Raw genomic sequence first — 20,929 nt, forward strand, 5'->3', positions numbered from 1 at the left:
TCATGGTGATCCTCCTACATTTGCTGCCCAAGTGCTAAGATTGCAATTAGAACATTTTTCTTTCCTTAAAATAGCCTCTCTGGGGACTCACAAGTTGTGCACGCCTTTAATCCCAGCACTTGGAGACAGAGGCAGGTGGAACACTGAATTTGAGGCCAGCCTGAAGAGAATGAGTTTCAGGACAGCCAGGGCCATTACACAGAGAAACCCTGTCCTGAAAGATAGAATTTTTAAAAAAGGAATCTCCTAGCAGTATGATTAAAATTGTGTTGCCAACAAGCCTGCTTTTCCTGTTGGCTCCCTCATTTCCCCCAACCATTGCTTCCCTGTTTCATAAGTCAGACATCAAATGATGCCCCCTTGAGAATTCACCATGGCAGTCATATACAGTGTATGTAACAGTTGAACAGCACAAGATGTCTAGTCAACTGAGCACATCCTTTGCAAAGGCCCCTGCAATGCAGAAAAGACCAAAAAAGATACCAAAAGAGGACGATTGTAAATCAAACGAGAAAGCACGAGGTGCTGAGACTCCAAAACCCACTCCTAGGAAGGTACCAGTTCCTCCTCTACCAGATCATCTGCCCCCAGTGAACCTGATTCACCGAGATGTTTTTGCAGGCATGGTACAAGAAGGTGAAGCTGAGAAGCAAAGGCCAGCTGATTTAGAGAACATTCCTGACACACCAAAAGAGGCCAGGGTGAAGACATGTTGGAAAAGAGTAAAGACAGAGATGGAAGAGGAACAAGAGCCTTGTCTTCAGGTGATATAGGTCCTCTTGAAGTGGTCCCTGTACCTGAGGAGCAGATGCCTGCCCTTACTGAACCTCCTGTCCTCTGTGGAGAAGTCAGCAAGACCGTTGTGACGACAACTGCCTCTGAGGCAGTGTTGGCGTCTTGGGCCAGAATTGCAGCCAATGCTAGGAAGAACGAGGTCCTGCAGTCCATTACTACACCCGAGACCTATGGGGAACTGTGGTGTGTGGTCCATGGGAGAAGCCTTCCTGCAGACTCAAGTGGCTGGGTTCAGCTGCAGTTCCACACTGGACAAGCCTGGGTACCTGAGAAGGGGAAAGTGATTGCCCTCTTCCTGCTGCCAGCCTGCATCTTTCTACCCCACACCTGGAGGACAACGTGTGTTCACAGGAACAGGGTCCTAAATAAGAGCCTCCAAGGATAAAGGGAATCTCAGGTGTGGGTAGCTGCTGTCATTACCTACTCCTGTGGAATGAGGTACGGAACTGCAGCCAAGACTGAGACTGATGGAAATTCACATCTATGCCCTTGAAGGTGCCCGCATCAGCCAGGAGCTATGAGACCTTGTTTGTTGGTTGTTGCTGTAGTACCAGCAGCTTGTAAAAAAAAGTCAGTGAAGCTACCAAAACACAACAGGTCCACCTCTTTGTTGTGAGGACTGCATACTCTTAAGTGACTATGCCTTTTACTATTGTATGAAAATAAGGTTTTGCTGGGGTGGGAATTGGCATCTCCAGATATAGTACTTGCTTGTACCACCACTGCCACAATGGGGTCATAGGCAGTTCTGTGGTCCCCTGTAAAGATTTAGCTTATGACTGTAGCCTCTGCATGCCCCCTTTCCTGGGTTATATTATGTTGTTAGTGTGTAGTGCTTAGGTTTGTTTTTTGTTGTTGCCATATTAAACCAAATCTGTTTTTTTGCTTTTGAAAAAAACCCGTAGATTGACAACCTGATTCTAACATTTATGAGATTCCAAACGACCAAGAAGAGCCAAATTGTTCCTGAAAGAGAACAAGGTAAGAGGACTTGTGTTCTCAGTGTTAAGGCAGGTTATAAAGCTCCATAACCCAAATAAAATGTGGGATTGGTACCCAGGAAATAATGAGGTCGGTGCAAGGAGGATTAAATATGCCTCTTGACTCAATAGGCGAGCAGGCGGCACTAAAACCCACGGAGAGTGTAAGAAGAGCCAACACGCACACCGTGTGTGTGTCCCTCCTCCCAAATCATTTCAGAAACTATGAAAGGAAGCATTATTCAACTAGGAGGCCTGGGCACCTGCTACAAGGGGAGAGAAATTGAACCCCTTATCTACGAAAAATAAATCAACTTTCTATCAACCATATAGGGCCTGATAGTAGTGGCGCACACCTTTAATCCCAGCACTGGGGGGCAGAGGCAGGCGGATCTCTGTGAGTTCGAGGCCAGCCTGGTCTACTGAGCGAGTTCCAGGACAGCCAGGACTCTTACATAGAGAAACTCTGTCTCGAAAACCAAAAAGAGCCCATACCGAGACTTAAAAGGTCAGTCAAGAGAATAGCATCTTGATGGCTTATTAGATGAGATATAGGAAGACGACTATATTGCTGAGAAAACTAACTGCAGAATTAGAATAAGAAGGCCTGCTGGCCTTTGCAATTCATGAGTGACTGGAGGCCTCATCAAGAATACATAAACAACAAATTGCAAATAGACAATTGTGGGAGACGTACTGTTCCCTGGATCAGTTCACCCACCCTGTTGCGCTTGGCTTCTCCTGCTGTTCTGATCTGTCAAATACTACCTCTGCAAGGAGTTATTGCTCCATTGTTTCTGTGTTCTGAACATTCTGACTTTGCTGCATTCTGCCTGACCATTAGACCATGGTTAGGTGGCTTAGGAAGTTGTTTAGTTACCCATATACACACGAAGAACTTGTTACCTAGTAAGTTGCCTAGTTACCCATATATACAAGGAGAAGTTCTTCGTTTCCTTACCCTGTATTTACCTGCATTATTCCCTCGAATAAACAGGACTTGATCAGAATACTGTCGTGTCTACATCTCTTGTGACTCTTGTCCCATCCCATTCCCACTTGCCCTCTAGAGTCTCCGTTGACTTACCCGCAGGCGGGGCAGAAAATTGTTATGATTTGGATCTTAAATGTCCTCCCTGTTGAAGGCTTGGTTGTCTGTGGTGGTGGGGAAATGGTAGACCTTTTGGGACTTATGGTCTTGTGGATGACCTGAGGGACATGCTCTTGACCCCTTGGGACCCCCTGCTCCTTCCTTTCTGCTTCCCAGTCACCAAGAAGTGGACCAGTTTGCTCTGTCACAGACTCATCATCCCAATGCCACAAACCAAAGCATCTGAACCCTCTGGAACTGTGCGGGACCATGGGTGGCATGGAAACTTCAGGAGCTGTGCCATCAAAGCCTCTTCCCTTATGTTCCTATTTCAGGTATTTTTGTCTGTTACAGAAACCTAATGCAACAACCATATAGAGATGGGCAAAGGACACAGCCGCATTAAAAATTAGGGACCTGAAAGAAAACCATCAAAAGATCCTCTACAAGCTGCCAGCGTGTTTGTTGGTCATAAGGAATGCCCACTTGTAGGTATATAAACACTAGAGGAATTGGTTTCTGGAAAGAACCTAGGTATCTACCAGGAAGGATACTGGACAGATTGTGGTGCATTCATTCATGAACTTGTGCACAGCAGTGAGATGAACAAGATGCAGGCACTTGGGTGACCTGGCTATGGATGTTGTGACGCAGACAAAATATGATAAAAAAAAAACATATACAGGCAACATAATCCCATTCATTCAAAGTTCAAAAGCAGGCAACCCCAAGCTATGCTGTGTAGAGGTCTGTGTGCAGGGGGGAAAGCAAGAAAGCTAGGGGGAGCTAGGAAAGGGTACTCCACATGGATGTCAGATCTCAGCCCCTCTAGCTGCCCCTCAGGAATCAGACTCCTCCTGGGCAGCTGATAGGCCTCTGCTGTGAACATTGTTAGCGTCACACTCAGGCCTGGGGAGGCGAGGAGTGGGGAGAAACAAGCCCAGCTGCTTCCCCAGCTCCAAGAGTAACTTATAAATTTGTGGGACTCCCAAGCACCTCATTCCTTGGCGTGTAGGTTAAGCCAGACTAAATCACATGGTGTGGAACCTACTGCAGGTCCCTCCAAACCTGTGAAAATAGGGAGATGTTCTTTGTTCACAGGATTTCTCAGAATACTCCCCCTTTCCTTCGGGTCCCTGTCATGCACACAGCAGCTAATCCTCTCAGCTCTCTGAGCCATCTTGCCTCATGAGAATCTGCTCCAAGCATTGTCTTTCCTGATACTCTCCATCCCACCTCAGGGCCATAACACACCCCAGTCAGCCACAGGCTTTTTCTCCTAAGCTCACTGGAAAGGGCAAGTCTGTGTTAGCTTCATTCTCTATGTACCAACTGAATAGGATACCTGTCGTAAGAGGCCAGTGGACCACTGATGAGGGGGTGTGTGATGGAACTGGCCACCTAAACAATCATATGGTGGTGTTACCTATTCCCATATGTGTGTGTGTGTGTGTGTGTGTGTGTGTGTATGTGTGGTGTGTCTGTGACAGGGTCTCACTATGTATGTAGCCCTGGCTGTCCTCAAGCTCAGAGATCTCTCTTACTCCCTAGTGCTGAGAATAAATGTGCGTGCCAAGCCCAGCCTATATGCTATTTTTTTCCCTTCACTGTTCTTATGAATACCTGTTCTGTATTTGTTGAACTGTATTTTTTATATGCCATATTTCATGACATAGGTGCCAAGGTAAAGGTAGTTCCTTGGCTATTGTACCATGCAGAAGGACTGCCCAGCACTTTCACAGCCCTAGGACTTTCTGGTTTCTGGCCCATCTCCCTGTGCCATCCTCAGGCTCCCTGAGCTTCCACTACCGCAGTTCCTGAGGGACTGGGAGGGACTACTGTCCTCATCTTTGTCTCTAAGGTGCTGTTATCCCTGAAGACACCCCCCCCCACACACACACGCACAGCCAAAGTCCCTGCCGTGACTAGTGTTGACTGCCAGTTTGGCAGGCTCTGGAATAATGTAGGAGGTGAGCATCTAGGAACATCTTCGAGGAATTGTTTTGATGTGTTAGCCTGTGGGCAAGCCTATGAAGGACTCTTTTGATTAGGTTGAGGCAGGAAGAGCCATCCTAATAGTGAAATTAGGTCCTGGACAGTAGAGAAGCAAGCCAGTACAGACATTCATCATTCTTTGCTTCCTGACTGTGGATACAATTTGACCAAGCTGCCTGAAGCACCTGCTGGCAGGACTCCCCCCCCCCACCCCATGATAGACTGTGAACCAAAAGAAATCCTCTCTTCCTTGAGTTTTGGTTTTGTTGTTAGGATACTTTATTACAGCAATAACAAAGAGTCCCTTTCTGTACCCCTCCCTGAACTACCCAGTCCGACCCTGCTGGGCACAGGCCATTGTCTGTCTTTTCCTCTCTAGGTATAACGTTGCTGTCTTGGAGTAGAATTTACCTTGACTCTGCTATCCGTGTCAACAAATTGAGCAGACTACCGCCAGAGCCATTACCATTATTACGATAATGGTAATGGAGCTACCCAGAACTCCCTAGGAGGAGGAAGGAGGGGAGGGTCATAGAACCCTTACCCGGGATTGCAACAATTCTTGCTCCTGCTCTGCCCTAGATTAAGTGACAGTGGGCCACGCTAGAGTACCTACAAATTGGGTTAACCTTAAGGGGGACACAGCTCCCATAAATTCTTCATCCATCATGGGGCGGAATTCTGAAGGAACGTCGTAGCTGTTTGGGGGTCACTCACCACCCTGTAAATTACCTTTCACCTCTGTTCTCATTCACCGAGTTGCACTTCGGTGAATCATGACTTTAGTCTGTCACTGGTGCCGTCTGAGGCGAACAGTCACTTGTTTACATCTGCCTTGGAAAAGGGAAGCCAACAGCCTGCTTTGTGGTACCTGCATTCTGGCATGTGCCGTTAGAACTGTGGATGAGGCCCAAGACTGTAACTGGACAAAAGGGATATTTTAAGCCCCTTCAAACCTAACATCTTGTTCACTGACTCTAAGTCCAGCAGAGAAATCCTTGGGGAAAACTTAGGGTTTTGGGGGTGCTTGTGTATGCAAAATGGGCTTCATGGGAGCCCAATAGGCTCTGTGCTTGCCAGTTTCCCACAGTACTTCTGGGGTTGTGTGCTGGTTGGCTTTTAACTAGAGCCCTTGTGTGGATGGATGCTCCACCCTCTTCCTACAAGCAGGGTCCTTCGGGAATGTGACATTGGTAGCTTAGAGCTTTGGTAGGTCAGTTGTCAGCAAGCCTGGGCTGCAAGGTCAGGCAAACACAGGAGATTAAGCTCCCCCCCCCCCCCCCCCCACAGCAGCACAGTAGAGGCCAACAAAGGTTCAGGGCCCGATGCAGGTGGAGCCCCCTTTCCAGCGAGGTTTGCTGGCCCTGTTCTCAGGCAAGTCTGCTGTCAGGGCAGACTTTCAAGGGCAAAGAGTCTGAAGCACGCTGAGGAGCTTCCCTGCAACATTCCCCAAAGTTCCTGCTGGAACCGGGTCCCTCCAGATTCTTTAGACCTTCTGAATTGGTCCCCTGTTCAGGGACTTGTGAGTTCCCTCAATTTTGACTCGAGCCACGAAAGTCGGGGCTTTGTCCATCAGTGAACCACGTCATTAAAAGAAATCAGGACTCTTCAGAGAATATGCTATTTTCTTGGCTTGAGGTAGGAAAATAACTTAATGCTATCAATGCAGATCCTGAGTTTGCAGAGAGGCCATATGAACAATTTGCTCGTATGGAGCAGCCATCTCTGGTGAATGCTCTCTCACTTGCGAGGCCAAGGAGAAAATGTGCTGCAGCCTTCGTATGGGAAGTGAGGCAGTGAGGGCGGAGGAAGAGCTTTAGAGATGAGGGCTCAGGAGGCAGGCAGGCCAGAGGTGAAGGGGTTAAAAGACTGGACAAGGATGGATGAGCCCAGAGCCCATGTGAGAGACAGGAGGAGAAGCAGAAGCTGACAGAGGTGTGCCAGAACACCCTTGAGCTGGCGACCAGTCGACTTGGCAGCCAGGGACCCAGTGAGAACCGGAAGTCATTCTACAACTGACCTGGAGACTCAAGGACGGAAGGGCATCATTAACCCTTCAGAAGATTTGGGATGTGTTAGAGCAGCAGTAGATTGCTTGAGACCCTAAGGTCATAGCTTTTTTTTTAAATGTATGGGCTATGTCTTGAGGCAGGCCCTGCAAAGAGAACTTGGGAGGACAGCAGACTCATTGAGGAGAGAGGAGCTGACCCTGGACCCTGGATGACCAATGGCTGCTACCTCCTGGAGGAAGACCAGAATCTGAGACCAAGCAGGATTGATTGGTTTTGCCGTCTGTCACCATGGGAGACCCCAAGAGACAAAATCTAGAGGAATATGCCATAAAAGGGCATGCGCTTGGGTTAGCAAGCAAGGAGCAAGTGAGAACAGGGAAAACATTGAGATCACCAGTGATGGTCTGCCCTGTGGGAAAGGGGTTGAGGCTTTCCGGCTTTCTGCCAGGAGCGACCACTAACGCTGAACAGCAGCTGAGTCATTCGCGAGGTGCTGCTCACGCCTAGGCAGTCTGAGGAAGCATAGGGGGAGAGATTTCCTTAGACAGTGAGAACTGTGTTGCACCAACAGCAATCTCAAAAGACCAGGACCATTCCAAGTGGACGACAGCCAGGGTCCAGAGCCGTGCTGAGCCTTCTAGGCTGGAGGAGAATTTCTCTCAGGGTTGAAGAAACCTGACAGGTATGCAGATGGGTGGGGATGGAAATATGAGATTTCAAATATTTTGGTGACAGTTGATCCAGCTATCTCCAGGGCAGCCCCAGGAACACAGCAAGGGTACAGAGCACTTGGAGGAGAAGCTGCTCAGTGAGGTCCCGTCTCTCTTCCTTATCAACTTTCCTCCAGCTCAAAGACCAGAGCATTCCTGCTGAGAGGTCTTGGCACCTCAGAAAAAGGTGTCTGGGGATGGGTTTCCGGAGAAGTCCAGCAGCTAGAGATGGAGGGTTTTCTGTGTGCTGAGTGGGAGGAGTTCCAGGATCATCCTAGGAACTGTTGTAGATTGTCTCTGGAGAGCACCGTGGGCAGAAGGACCCCACACTGCAGGAGTAACCTAATAACCTTTCCACTGGTCAGTGGCCAGTGAGGAAGTGGTCCCCTGCTCTTTAACAGACCCCTGGGCTTCCACCTTAAAACTTTTGCTTCCTATGTGGAGTCTAGGTTTTAAGAAAGGGACATGACAGCGAAGGGTAAGGTATTGGGAAGCAGAAGGTAACCAATTTGTGAGGTAAGAAAGCACAAATATGACAAACAAGTACATTAGACACATGTATGAAAATGTCACAACAAAACCCATTACTTTGTACAATTAATATTTTGCCAATAAAATACTTTCATTTTTCATTTCTTTGGGCTTTAACCTATAAAGGAATGACATTTGTCTTTTTGTTTTTTATTTTTTGGACCTGAATTTCAGCCTGGGAAATTTATGAGAGAGGGAGGACACTTCTATGCTAACTGTTTTTATTGTATTGTGGTAATTATTACAATTTCACGTCTTTGTAGAACTCTGAGCCAAATTATTTAGACTTTGAGATTGGACCTAATTTAGGGGCATCAAACAAGGGGAGATTTGGTTCAATGTGCTCTTACAAATAACATGGGCTTCTAACCTATTCCAAGGCCCAGGTGGGAAGAATCTTAACTGTTTAGGAATCCCTAAGCAGGAGCCTTATGGGGCAGCCTCTGCTCTGTGGGGAAGAGTTGAGACTGCCCAGAAAACTTTTCAATCCCTACACCGACCCAACTCTGCTCAGTGAGTAACACCAATATGAATGACGCTTGAGTTTTCAAGAAGTGGGTAGTGTCAGTTTCGCGCTTCCGGGTCCTTTAGCGCTTCTGGGTCCTGTCTTAACAGACAGCCCACATGGTACCTTCTCCACACTGGGCTGAAGCAGAGCAAGGCGGCCAACTTGTGAAGCCCCCCCCCCCCCCACCCCTGCCATCATCCCCAAGTGCTGCGCTCAGCTGGGGGTTCAGCTCTCCTGATTTCTGGCAGACCTGAACCAGGACTCCCTGATACCCATTTTCTCTTCTGGATACAAACCCTAAACTATCATCAGGAAACCATTTTCAAGTGCCTACTGCCTGCCCATTCTGGAAGAACATGTTCTGATAGTGAAGACCGTGGAAAGCAAGAAGGGGGACGCAAAAGCCAGTACCAGCTGTCACCAGCCCTGCCCAGGTCTCCCCTCATCCAGCTCTTTGTGAGCCTGTGGCCCAAGCAGCTAGTGCGACAGGACGCAGGTTAAGCGTTATTGGTCCCCAGTTTAGAGACCTGAAGTTCTCTGCGGAGTAGGATTCTCTCTTTCTCATCCCCGCCAACTTCCCTGTCAGCTTTTTGACGGTCTTTGCTGGGGTGACATCTGGGTCCTGCTTCTGCTGGTTCTTTGCCCAGTGGTCCTCAGAAAAAGCTGCCCATTACCCTTCTAGGCACCTGATGACTGAGCTCAGGGCATCTGACTCCTAAGCTGGTCTCTATAGACACGTGAGGCTGCATGGACCAGGATCCTCCATTTAAGGGTCAGAAGCGAGTAATGACTAAGACAAGACCACAAGCCCCAAACAGGCAAGGTCTACGCCCAGCTATGCTTTGACCAACAGAATCATGAGGAATTCCCCCACTCGAATGGCCTTTCCTAATTTCCTAGCACTGCCCCCAGACTTGTTAGACCTCACGTCAATCTACCCTCACAATGACTTTGTGAGGAAGGAATAGGCAGCCCCACTTTTAAAGGTGAAATTGAGGCCCATTCATGAATAGAAGGCCTCTCATAGCAAGGGAAGGGACATAGTATCAGGGACAAGGCCCGCAGAGAACCACAGACCAAGCAGGAGTTAAAGTGCCTTCCTCCTGCTTCTCTTTCCTCTCCACTCTTTTACTCTCAAGCTCTCCCTTCCTGATGACATCCTTTTTGCAGAGAATCTTCAGCAGCTCTTTGAAACAGTCCTATACAAAGCCACGCTTTAAGACATGGAACCGTAGCAGCTTGCATGGGGTGCTCCAAGGCATTTCTGGCTTCCATCTGTCACTCTTCCAAGGATCTGTGGTCCCAAGTTCAGTTGACCAGTTCTATATGTTCAAGAGAGGGTGGGACAGGTTTGTCAGAATAGCCATGTTCCTGTCAGGGATGTGTGTACAGGTGCCAGTGAGGTTGGGCGGAGCAGGATGAGCCGTTTGTGTGTAAACAGTGTGTTAGCCAGAATGAACAGTAAGCCAGTCTCACACTGTTTAGAGGCTTATGGACTGTGAAGTCCCACACTGATACAAGAAAGGTTGATCTCCTGAGCCACAGTGACTAGAGCTTAACTTCCGGGCCCCATTTGCCTTGGGAGGGAGGAGCCCTAGCAATGCTCTTGCTGTGTCCTTGGGAACAATTACAGGTGTGTTTTGACAGGTCATTGTTAGCCTGATGTTTGTCCATTGCACACTCTCTGTCACTCACCCCCCATCCTGTTACGAGTGGCTGTGGGGGAAGGTAAATTGGAGGGAACATTTTGTGTGGCCTTAGTGGAGCATCTATGTCCTTTGAAGTCCTCTGTCCTCTTACTTCTTACAGATCACAATCCTCCAGGCACCCACGGGACGTGACAGTATTGAAGGTGACACAGCAGGGCAGCTGTGTACTTTGTGGTCATCGTTCCTATTAAATTACTGGAGTTACCTACTTGCACAAGTAGCTACAAGGATATACCTACTGTCAAGGAAAAAAAGCCAGAATTTTCTCTCTGTTCACTGCAGGAAATACTACGAAATCACTGACACTGCTAAGAGTTATCAAATTGTCTATATGCCCCCCCCGCCCCAAAGAAGAACATCGTAAAGAGATATCCAAAATGTGTCTGGCATATTATAGAAATGTCTGATTTTTTTTCCTCCCTGGAATGTTTCAGCTTTTTTTAAAATATGTGATTTCTAAGCCTTTATTTAAAAATTGTTGGACGAAGAAAAGGATCTCTCAAATTACCTGCCCTGCTCTTGGCTCCATGGGACAAAGCAGGGACCGCTCTACATCAGCTCCACCTATAGGCTGCCCCCAAATGATTCATCAATTATTAGCAAGGCACAATAGCAGTTAAGTGCCTGGTTTTTCTTCCTCCACTGCCCGAAGACATTTCCTCCACTCTACGACTTGGTCATGCAGGAATAACTTTTTGTGATAAAGATTATAAATTAGAGAATCTTTCTGACCATCCTTTGCTTTTATCGATAGAGCAGCAAAGCGAAGCTGCTTGGGATGATCTCATTGAAACGACAGCATCAAAGGATGAGTCCTCCTCCCGTGGGCTAACAGACACAAGCGGAAGCTATGCGGCTCCATTTTCTGGCATTGCCACACCTATAAATGGCTACTGGAGCAAACCCGTTTTCATTCACTAGATGACAGACCTCTGTCAACGGTGTAACAATGCTTGCAGCTGTTCTAGTGTGCAAGTTAGCCAAATCCCAAAATGCTATCTTGTCTCCATTACACCTGGATCATGAAAGCCTCCCTGGTGATCAAGAGCAGACAGGGCATCAAGTTTATTTCGGGTTACACCAAGACCAGGGAGCCCAGTTTGAATCAGCTTTGGGGGGTAAGTGGGAATGGAATGCCTTAACCACATTTTTTTAGGACAACACTCACAAATGTGAGAACTTGCCCCTGCGAGAGTTCACAAGCCATACAAACAGCAGTGACACCATCTTACTCAAATATTATGTCCAGCAAAAGATGATTCAACCAAGAGCTCAGGGCATGACCCCCCCCCCCCCCCCCCAGTGCCTGCCGATTTGTCAAGGACAAAAACCTAACACAGGCCCAACACCTATAGGGATTGCTTGTAGGTTTTTAATCAGTGTGTCGTTAGCATACAAATTAACCTGTTGAGCAGGTGTGAAGAAAAAAAAATTGTTACAGATGTTGAGCGCTCTGATTTTTCTCTTCTCTTCAGCCTCATTTTTGCGCAAGACTCCCACACGCAAGATTCTTCACTCAGCCCTCAACATTGAAGGCTGGGTCCCAACACCACACTCACTGTGTGCTGCTTTCTACGAGAATATCTACTTATCTACATTTCAATTGTGAAAATGATGTAACTTTCCCGAAGCATCCTGGTTCTTATGAATCATTATCCTCCAGGCATACACGAGGAAACGGAGACCAGTGCTCAGGTGACAGTATGACAGGAAGGTGACCAAGCATGACATGACATGATGTGCTCTTTAAGGCCCTTCTAAATTGGTGGCCAAAAGAAAAATAACTCTCAGATCTGCGGTATCCTTCCTTGTCCCCAACATCAGCTGTCACCCCCTGAGAAGAACCAGAAATGTCTTGGTTCCTAAGACATTTGTCTTGGCTCTGTACAAGCAGGAAAGAGCTGAAATGACTTGCCCAAGATTACGCAACTAGTAAATGACAGAGCCTTGGTTCAAATCTAGGAGCACGGATTAAGGGCACTTTGGCAAGTACAGGTATAGAGACCGGCACCCTGCCCCCCCACCCAGGCTGTTGAATCCCTCTTGGCAAATGGAGGAGGAGAACATGGTAGCAGCTTGTGACTACAAGCTGCCTTCAAGCCGCTTCTCTTCACAGTGGTTCTCAGACCCTGGGAGTGGGAACTGTCCCCCAAATCAGAGACTAAACCGCTCTCAGTATGTCAGTGGGTTTCTGAAACACCGAAGGGAATAACAATGATTATTTGGCGGGTGACAAAGCAACCTTAGAAAACTCGAGGAGCTCGGTGGCTTCTGTTAGGGTGTTCCCAGCGAGACACATTCACCTAACTGCATGGCTGGCTCACCAAGGTGCCATGATAAAAGATGTACAAAGCATGAACACCGCGGGCAGGGGCTGTCAAGCTCCATAGTGGGATCGAGGGCTTCCGGTAGAACCGAGGGTACAATTCAAAAGCCCCGTGTGTCGTTCTAGACTGGGCTTTCAATGGTGTCTTTCTATATCCCATTGGCATCTAGCCATTTTCACCCTCCTTCCTAGGGGTAAATTCCACTTTTTTTTTTTTTTTTGCCTATTTTCTTCTTTAACCCCCTTTCTGTTCTTTCCCGATTCCATTACGCACATAAAAAAAAAAAAACACTGGGCTGCCAAAAAATACTGTTTACTGCTCTGGGGGAGGAGGCTAAGCACCATTTAAGCTTTGCCAATGCTTTCCCTAAACCCTTTTTCCATTTCCAACGATCTTGCAAAGGACCCAGCCCGAGACCAGGATCCCTGGAAAGACCGGAGGTGCAGGCTCAGCTGGAATCCTTCATCCCCAGCCTTCCGCAATCGACCAGCTTCCTTCCCTCCCTCTATTCCCTCTTTTCCCTAAGCAACCTTCCCAACCGGAGAAGCAATGGCCGCTAGAGACTGTGGTCTCTAGTTTACTGTCCCTAACCGATCCGCTCACGCCCGTTGCCCACGTGAGCAGTTGCCGAGGCAACCAGCATGCAGCCCCTCCTCCCAGCACCGCAGAGTGAGGCTGACCACTTTCGAAAACCCGTCTTCCCAGCACGCCTTTGCCTTTCGTGGTGGTCTCTAGAAGTTAGGCGGGTGTGGGGGTGGGGGAAGAAATGTTGCAGTTCCCAGAACGCCCCTCGCGGGATGGTCAGCTGAAGTAGGGAGCTCCGGGTGCAGCTCCTGGTACCTCTCGAAAGTTCGTGGTGGTGTGTGGGGGAGGGGAGGGAATTTGGTGTTTAGCGTGAACATGTGTTCACAATTCTTGTAGCTGGTTTCATGATTTGTGTTTGCCCTGGTCTCCGAGGTGCATCTATGTGCTGGGAGATGAACCTGGCTCAATGTTCACACTACGGGGTAGTTTGCTGTCCGTTGTAATGAGCATTTAGAGTATATATCTCAAGCCAGAGTACTACGGCGTCTGCTGTGAAACAGTCTCTCCTAGAAACGGCTGCATGAAAAAGACTAGATCAACGGCAATGTCGATGGGCATGTTAATGTTGATGGGCATGTTAGTGTCCCACCACTAGACAAAGGACTAAAGGCAGCTAAGACTCCTGGGAGAAGAATTAGCCTCCCCGAGGGATGCGCTCCCAATGCAGAATTGTCAGCCTTGAAAATCTATACATACAAACAACAAAATAGCAGGTTTATATATATTTGTACACACACATATATACAGACACACCTATGTAACAATAACAATCTAAAAGATAAAAATTAAGGAAACCTAGCCAGAGCCCAGGGGTAGTAGGGCACACCTTCAATCTCAGCACTCAGAGGCAGAGGCAAGAGGATCCTGTGAGTTTGAGATCAGCTTGGTCTATACAGACACTTCCAGGACAGCCAGGGCTACATAGGTAGACCCTGTCTCAAAGAACCAAAAACAAAACAAACAATAACAACAACAACCCCCACCCCCCTAAGCAAACTAGTCAAGAAGGAAGATGTTTTCAGATTAGTTCCAGCTTGACTTTTTATTTCCTGCAGCCAACATGCATATCCTCAGAAAGCTCTAGTTCTGGTAAGCAGCCAAGTCGAAAGACATAGTTTGTGTTGGGGCCTCCCCGACTAGTAACACATAAGTGAAAGACCCTCAGAGAGGACCTTTCCTCTCTGATTCCTCTCTGATGAAGACCCCAGAACCAGGACACTCCAAGACCAGGCCACAGGATGCAATTAGCAAGAGGTTTATTGAGTAAACACAGGTACCTGCGGGCAGCAAGTCTTTCGAAGGACTTGCGCGCCTGCAGACTGGGGGGAGGTCTTTTTATAGGGAAGAGCAAAAAGCAAGTTTACAGAAGCAAAAGCGTGGTTATCGGAATGAGGCGGGGGCATGAATGGTTTCCTCTCTCAGCATGGATGCCTGGCAACAGTCATCCTGTTCCTATCTTATAGCTAACCTGCTTTGTTGATATCCTATCTTATTGACATCTTGCCTTGCAGTCTTCCTATCTCTATCTCCTGCTCTCTCAGGCACATGGGATGTTCTTACGGGAGCAGGCTGGCTGCTGATCCGGAGAGTTTTTTTTTTTTTAAAGCAAACAGGACGTTCCCCCGGGAGCATGCTAGCTGCGGGTTTTGAGGAGGGGGTCTATAGGGTCTTTCATAAGGAGGTAGCTCACATCCGCCACTGGAAATCTCACTAAGTAACCCACATATTCTAGAAAAAGCTTGTCCACCTATGTACCTGTTCAAACTCAGTTTTTGTTTGTTTGTTTTGCTTTTTAATTCTTTTTGAGATAGGGTTCTGGAGGCCAAAAGAGGCCAAAGGTCAGAGAGTTTGGGACTTGTTTTTAGTTCATTCTAGGTTATTGTACTTCTAACTCAAACAAAGGTCCCACTTAGTTGTCAATCAGAGTTCAGCTCTCTCAAGGCTATTGTCAACAGGTGTGGGCAAGTTGCTAGACCCTGGGCTCCTGAATAGGGAAGTAGTTGGTTCCTGCCTAAAAAAAAGTCTAAGGATCCAACTAAGCTCCAATTCCCTTTATGGAAATAACTTGGGATTCCCCCAAGGAGTGGTTTGCCTATAGAGTGTTTGGTTGGTCTAAGGCAGGAGTCTACAGCATGAGCAATGAATGTAAGGCTGTGACTTTGAATTTGTATGTTAATACAGTCTTTTGTCTTACTTTTGTATGTTAATACAGTCTTTGGGGTCAGGGGTATATTAGCCAGTTGGAAATTAAACACGGAAAATTTTTCAGTACTCACTGAAATTCCCTCCAGATACTATCCTATATGTTTTGCTTTTTATTATTTTCATTCGCGTCTTAGTGTTCTTTACTATATTTCTAAACCATCACTTCTCCACTCTGGAAGAGGGTATTTTTGTCAAGGCTGGCCCCCAACACAGGGTCTTACTGTGTCGCACTGCTTGGCCTGGAACTCACTGTGTAGACCAGGCTGGTCTTGAATTCACTCTGCATCTCAGGTGTGGGACTTGTTGGACCCTGGAGTACAATTACTGAGGAGGAGTTGACCCAAGAGACCACTCTCACACCGCAGTTGATATAAAAGCATGAGGATTTTTATTAATTCTGTCACAACAGGGTCTTTCAGCATTTGAGAAGCCAAAAAGATCCTGAATAGCTGGCACAGGCTACTTTTAAAGCAAAAAGCCACAGAAACAAGGGGGAAGTCTGGGGGTTGTTCTTTAACTATTATGATTGGCTTATTCAAAGGAATATTACCAATAATTGGCTGGAGAGCGGTTGCCAGATCAGATGAGGTAAGAGGGAACAATTGAAGGTTACTTTGACCCTTTCCCATGGACTGAGTCAAAACACCAGGAACTGAGTCAACATCTTAAGGGTTATCTTGCCCCAATTTCAGGAACGGAGCTCTATTTGGAGAACACTCACAAGGACTCAGGGAGATGGAAAGTTCCCAACATTTCAGTCCGTGCATGTGTAGTTGTTAGGTCCTTGGTTCCCAGGGGAGGGGGGAGCATTACTGCAGAGAGGCCTCAGCTTAAAGTTCTACAGGACTAAAGATGTGTGCCACCATGCTCAGTGAAATTATATTTTTGAATTCTCTTACACAGAAGTTGGGAAGTTGGTTACCATATGGATTTCCCATATAGCCTTAGTTTTGGCTAGCCAACCCACCCACCCACACTCCCTGCTCACTTCTTTCCTTTTGCTCCATCCCGCTTAAGCTCTTAACCCCAGCATTGCCTCTCCTGATTGTCATTTCTGATTTACCACCTCTGAAGACCTCTTCGTTGCCTTCCTGTTATGGGCTCTTCCTAGCTTCCTCAACCCTAGAACACAGTTCTAAAAATGCAAAGCTATGTCCCACATACGAGAGAAAATGTATGGCATTTAACCATTCGGGCTTGAGTTACATCCTGCTTCTTCCACTATGCCAGTCTGTGTCTTTACCTTTTATGTGTATAATGCCACATACATTACAGTGCCTGAGGATGCTGTCTGATCCCCCTGGTGCTGGAGTCGGAGGCAGCTGTGAGCTCCTCAGTGTAGATGCTGGAAACCTAACACTGCTCCTTAATGTAATGATATGTCTTGTCCCTTTAAGAGACAAGCCCTGCCCACTTCCCCGTTCTCCCCACTGTTTCCCTTTCCTCTTCTGTTCCCCCTTCTCTTTTTCTCTCTTTCTCTCTCCTCTCCTCCTCTTCCCTTCTATAACCCACTAAATAAATATCCAACCTCACTCTACATGGCAGGCCTATCCATGTCTCTGTCTCTCGCCTGCTTTGGAGACCAGCCTCCCGCAGTGTGGTCTCCTGGTCTGCCCATTTGTCTGTCTCTCCTCGTGGGACTGGCTGCTCCATTGAGGTTTCTCACCCACCACATGGCTCCCTGCCTGGGACTTGAGGCCCACTGCAGCCACTCAGGGAACTGTGCCAGTCCCTGCCTAGGACTGGCTGCTCTTGGGACCCATTGCCCACTACTGCCACTTGGGGACCTGCAGCGTTTCTGCTGCTGCAGCCGCCAGGGATCCTGCAGCATTTTAATTAATCCATTACACTTAAGAAGAGCTACAAGTGATCTTAATAGCTAAGCCTTCTCTCCAGTCTCCAGCCTGTGTCTTTTAATTGGGGAAATAAGACCATTACTATTCAGAGCTATTATAAGTTGTTAAAACTGTTATACTAGCCAATTAATAAAGTATCAGTAAATTTCAGAGAATAAACCACCAGGATACTTTGGAGTACACTTGGATTTTAGTTAATAAGATTAGGAGTGGGAGAGAGGAAGGATGCATAAGGATAAGGGTGAAGCATTAGACTGATAACAGAAAAATCAAAGGTGATTAAAATAGGAGGGGAAAGACGGGAAGCTGTCAGGGCCATCAGATTTTAAAGACTGAAAGCTATGGGAGGTTATAATTAAAAAGTAAAAAGAGGCAGGAATAAGAATGAAAGAAGAAAAGATGGGGAGCTGGGTGGTGGTGGTGCATGCCTTTAATCCCAGCATTCAGGAGACAGAGGCAGGGCGATCTCTGTGAATTTGAGGCCTGCCTGGTCTACTGAGTGAGTTTCAGGACAGGTGCTAAAGCTATACAGAGAAACCCTGTCTCAAACAAACAAACAAAGGAAGAAGAAAAGATGAGAGTATCTCAACTATGCTAAGAAGTTCAGTAAAGAATGCCTTAGAGTAAACTGGAAGAAGCAGCAACAGCCAACTGAGCAGGAGACAAACAGAAGCAAAAATGTCACACAACATATATGCAGCAGTGGGAAAAATGCTCATGGAGGCTTGCGGGCACACACAGTTGCCCTGAATGATGAAATGCCCAGATCCTCTGGATGCAGTAGGTTCTGTCAGTGCTGTGTGGTGGAGGGGCATAGTGAGAACCTTGGTCTCTGCAGCCTCCGTGTTCTTGAGGTTCTGGTATGTGGGAGATGGGAGGTTGTAAGTCCTGTAGACTCTTTAGATGGCTGTGACCGTCCCTGGTCCTTCAAGTATTGTGTGTGTGAGGAACACCACCCCACCCTCCTTTTTTAAAGAGTTAAAAATTATTTCTGATTATAAGCATGTGTGGCCTTTCTTGGTCCCGCAGGTGCAGAGTGGGTGAGCCATAGCACGTTTGCACCCTTCTGACTGTTAAGTTGGGAGCTTAGGCCCCAGCCCCTTGCATCTATCCTAGCCCCCTGACCCTGAGAGTTAGCACTCTGGACTCCAAATCCCAGCAGGCCAGGTCCTGACCCCTGGGGGGGGGGGTGCTCAAGACCACTCCCATAGAATATTAAGTGAACTCTCAAAAGTTATTATTATTGATTTTTTTGTTTTTGTTTTTTGAGACAGAGTTTCTCTGTATAGCCCTGGCACTCTCTCTGTAGACCAGGCTGACCTCAAACTCATTGATCTGCCTGCCTCTGCCTCCCAAGTACTGGAATTGAAGGTGTGTACCACTATCGCCCAGCTTCTCCTTTGTTTTTTGCTTTTGAGACAGGGTCTCCGTATATAATCCTGACTGTCCTCAAACCCGTCAAATAGACCAGGCTGGCCTTGAACTCACAGAGCTCTTTCTATCTCTGCCTCCAGTACTGGGATTAAAGGTGTGTGCTACCATGTCTTGCAGGGTTTTCTATTTTGGAATATAGGGGTTCTTAAAAGTTTGTCTTATATTAAAAAAAAAGAGAGAGAGAGATACATAGGATGTGAAAATGCAAGGCATTTGTTCTGTACTGACAGAACTAATTATGTCTGATGACCAGACTCTTGGACAGTTCTTTGGATTTCCCTGGATTGCGGTTGAGAGTGTGCTAAAAACGGGAAGTAGCAGTATTTAACAGTGCTTGTCAAGCCTTGTGTTATTGCATTAGTCATGAAAGAGACTTGTTTCCCAGCCCTTCTTCCCCCCAGCATTTTCAGCTTGGCTTTCCTGCCCAGCTTCATCCTGCCCTGCTATAGGCCAGTCAGTTTTTTTTTTTTAAATTAACCAATGAGAGTAATACATATTCACAGCATATAGAAGAATTATTCCACAGCCAATGCTTGCTGCCAAACTGTGAGGGCCTGGGTGAAGATATGAGAGCCAGGCTTCGTACTGTGTCTTTTTAATCTCAGCACTGAGGATTTAGAGACAGGCAGATCCCTGGGACTTGGTAGCTAACTGTTCTAGCCAATCAGTGAACTCCAGGTTCAGTGAGAGCCTAGTCTTAAAATAGGTGGGGGCCAGCAAGATGTCTCAGCGGGTAAGGGCAATTGCCACCAACCCCAATGACTGGAGTTTGATCCCTAGAACCTACATGGTGGAAAGAAAGAACTGTCCTTCTTAACAGAGACATACATAGATCTAATCTACATGGGAAGTAGAAAAAGACAAGATCTCCTGAGTAAATTGGGAGCATGGGGACTTTAGGAGAGGGTTAAAGAGGAGGGGAGAGGCAGGGAGGGGAGTAGTGAAAAAGTAGAGTTCAATAAAAATCAGTAAAATTAAAGAACTGCCCTTCACAAGTTGTTCTCTGACCTTCAGTGTGCACCATGGCACGTGTACACACACATCTACAAATTTTAAAAATTACTTAGAAATCAAACCTGCTACATCTAATATCAAAACATGTCAGTCGAAAATGAGGGCAGCTGAGAACAAAAATGTGTTTCCGGTGTTTCTAAGACAAGAGACGTTGATTGTGGTGATGCATGTCTCCATATTTAGGAGGATGAGGCAGGAGGACCACTGTGAGTTGGAGGCTAACCTTAGGCTACATAGAATGCCCCTGCTGTAAAACAGCAACAACAAGAACACTAACATCAAAAAGACAGAAAGCAAGATTGGCAAGATGGCTCCGTGTGTAAGGAGGGTTTCTTGTGCATATGTGCAAGTCTGACATCCTGAGTTTAGTCCCTGGAACTCACAGTGGAAATGTGTCCTCCACGGGTGTGCGGTGGCACACCCACACACAAGTCATACATACACACACAATAATAAAAACATTAAAGTCTTGTGGACTTCTTTAATTATGCCTACATAAAAATTCAGAGTTTCTGTCTCCTATCAGGAGAACCACCTGGTGTGGGTCAAAAGGAAGATAAAAATCTAGAGACTGAGGTTATCAAAACTCTGCTTTCAAAAATTCTACTTCTCCTCATACTTATTTTTGTCTCTATAGTACCTTTCTCTAATGTCTATTGAAATTCAAACTTTCTGTTTTGATATAAATAATGTTTAAGTTTTCCACAGTAAACAAGACATTTTCTACAGTAATCTCTGAAGTCTGCAAAAAGAAGATGCAGCCTCACAACAATAATTCCACCTGATTCATATGATGCCATTAAGCCGATAAACACCACTCCAAAAAACCAAACCCAAAAAAGATTGGTTTTGGGCTACAAACTGCTCAAGATGATTCCAACGTGGCTAGCTGAGATGATGCACCTTCTTACAACATTCTGGCTAAAACTTCAAATAAGAGCTTAAAAAAAAAAAAACCCTACACACTACTCAGAGACTGTCTATAATTGAACCAGACAGTAATCTTGAGACTTTACCATCATTTTAGTTTTTTCAAGATCCCTTAGAAATAACATCGCCCCCATGACAGCTGAAAGTAATTTTAAAAAACGGCGTCCCCTCTCCCAATAAAATTTGTCCTTAGGGTTAGGGACAATTGTCATCTGTTAGGGGTTGGTTATAAGTTGTATGGGGTTGGG

The 20,929-nt window shown here is 46.7% G+C and overlaps 1 pseudogene; it reads left to right on the plus strand.

Moving 5' to 3' along the window:
- The first annotated feature begins 416 nt into the window (after positions 1 to 416).
- Positions 417 to 1,180, plus strand: LOC121445612 (annotated as a pseudogene).
- Positions 1,181 to 20,929: the final 19,749 nt, after the last annotated feature.

Source organism: Microtus oregoni, unplaced genomic scaffold (genome assembly GCF_018167655.1).
Source record: "Microtus oregoni isolate MIOR12 unplaced genomic scaffold, Mior012 000229F_ref0000137, whole genome shotgun sequence".
NCBI lineage: Eukaryota > Metazoa > Chordata > Mammalia > Rodentia > Cricetidae > Microtus > Microtus oregoni.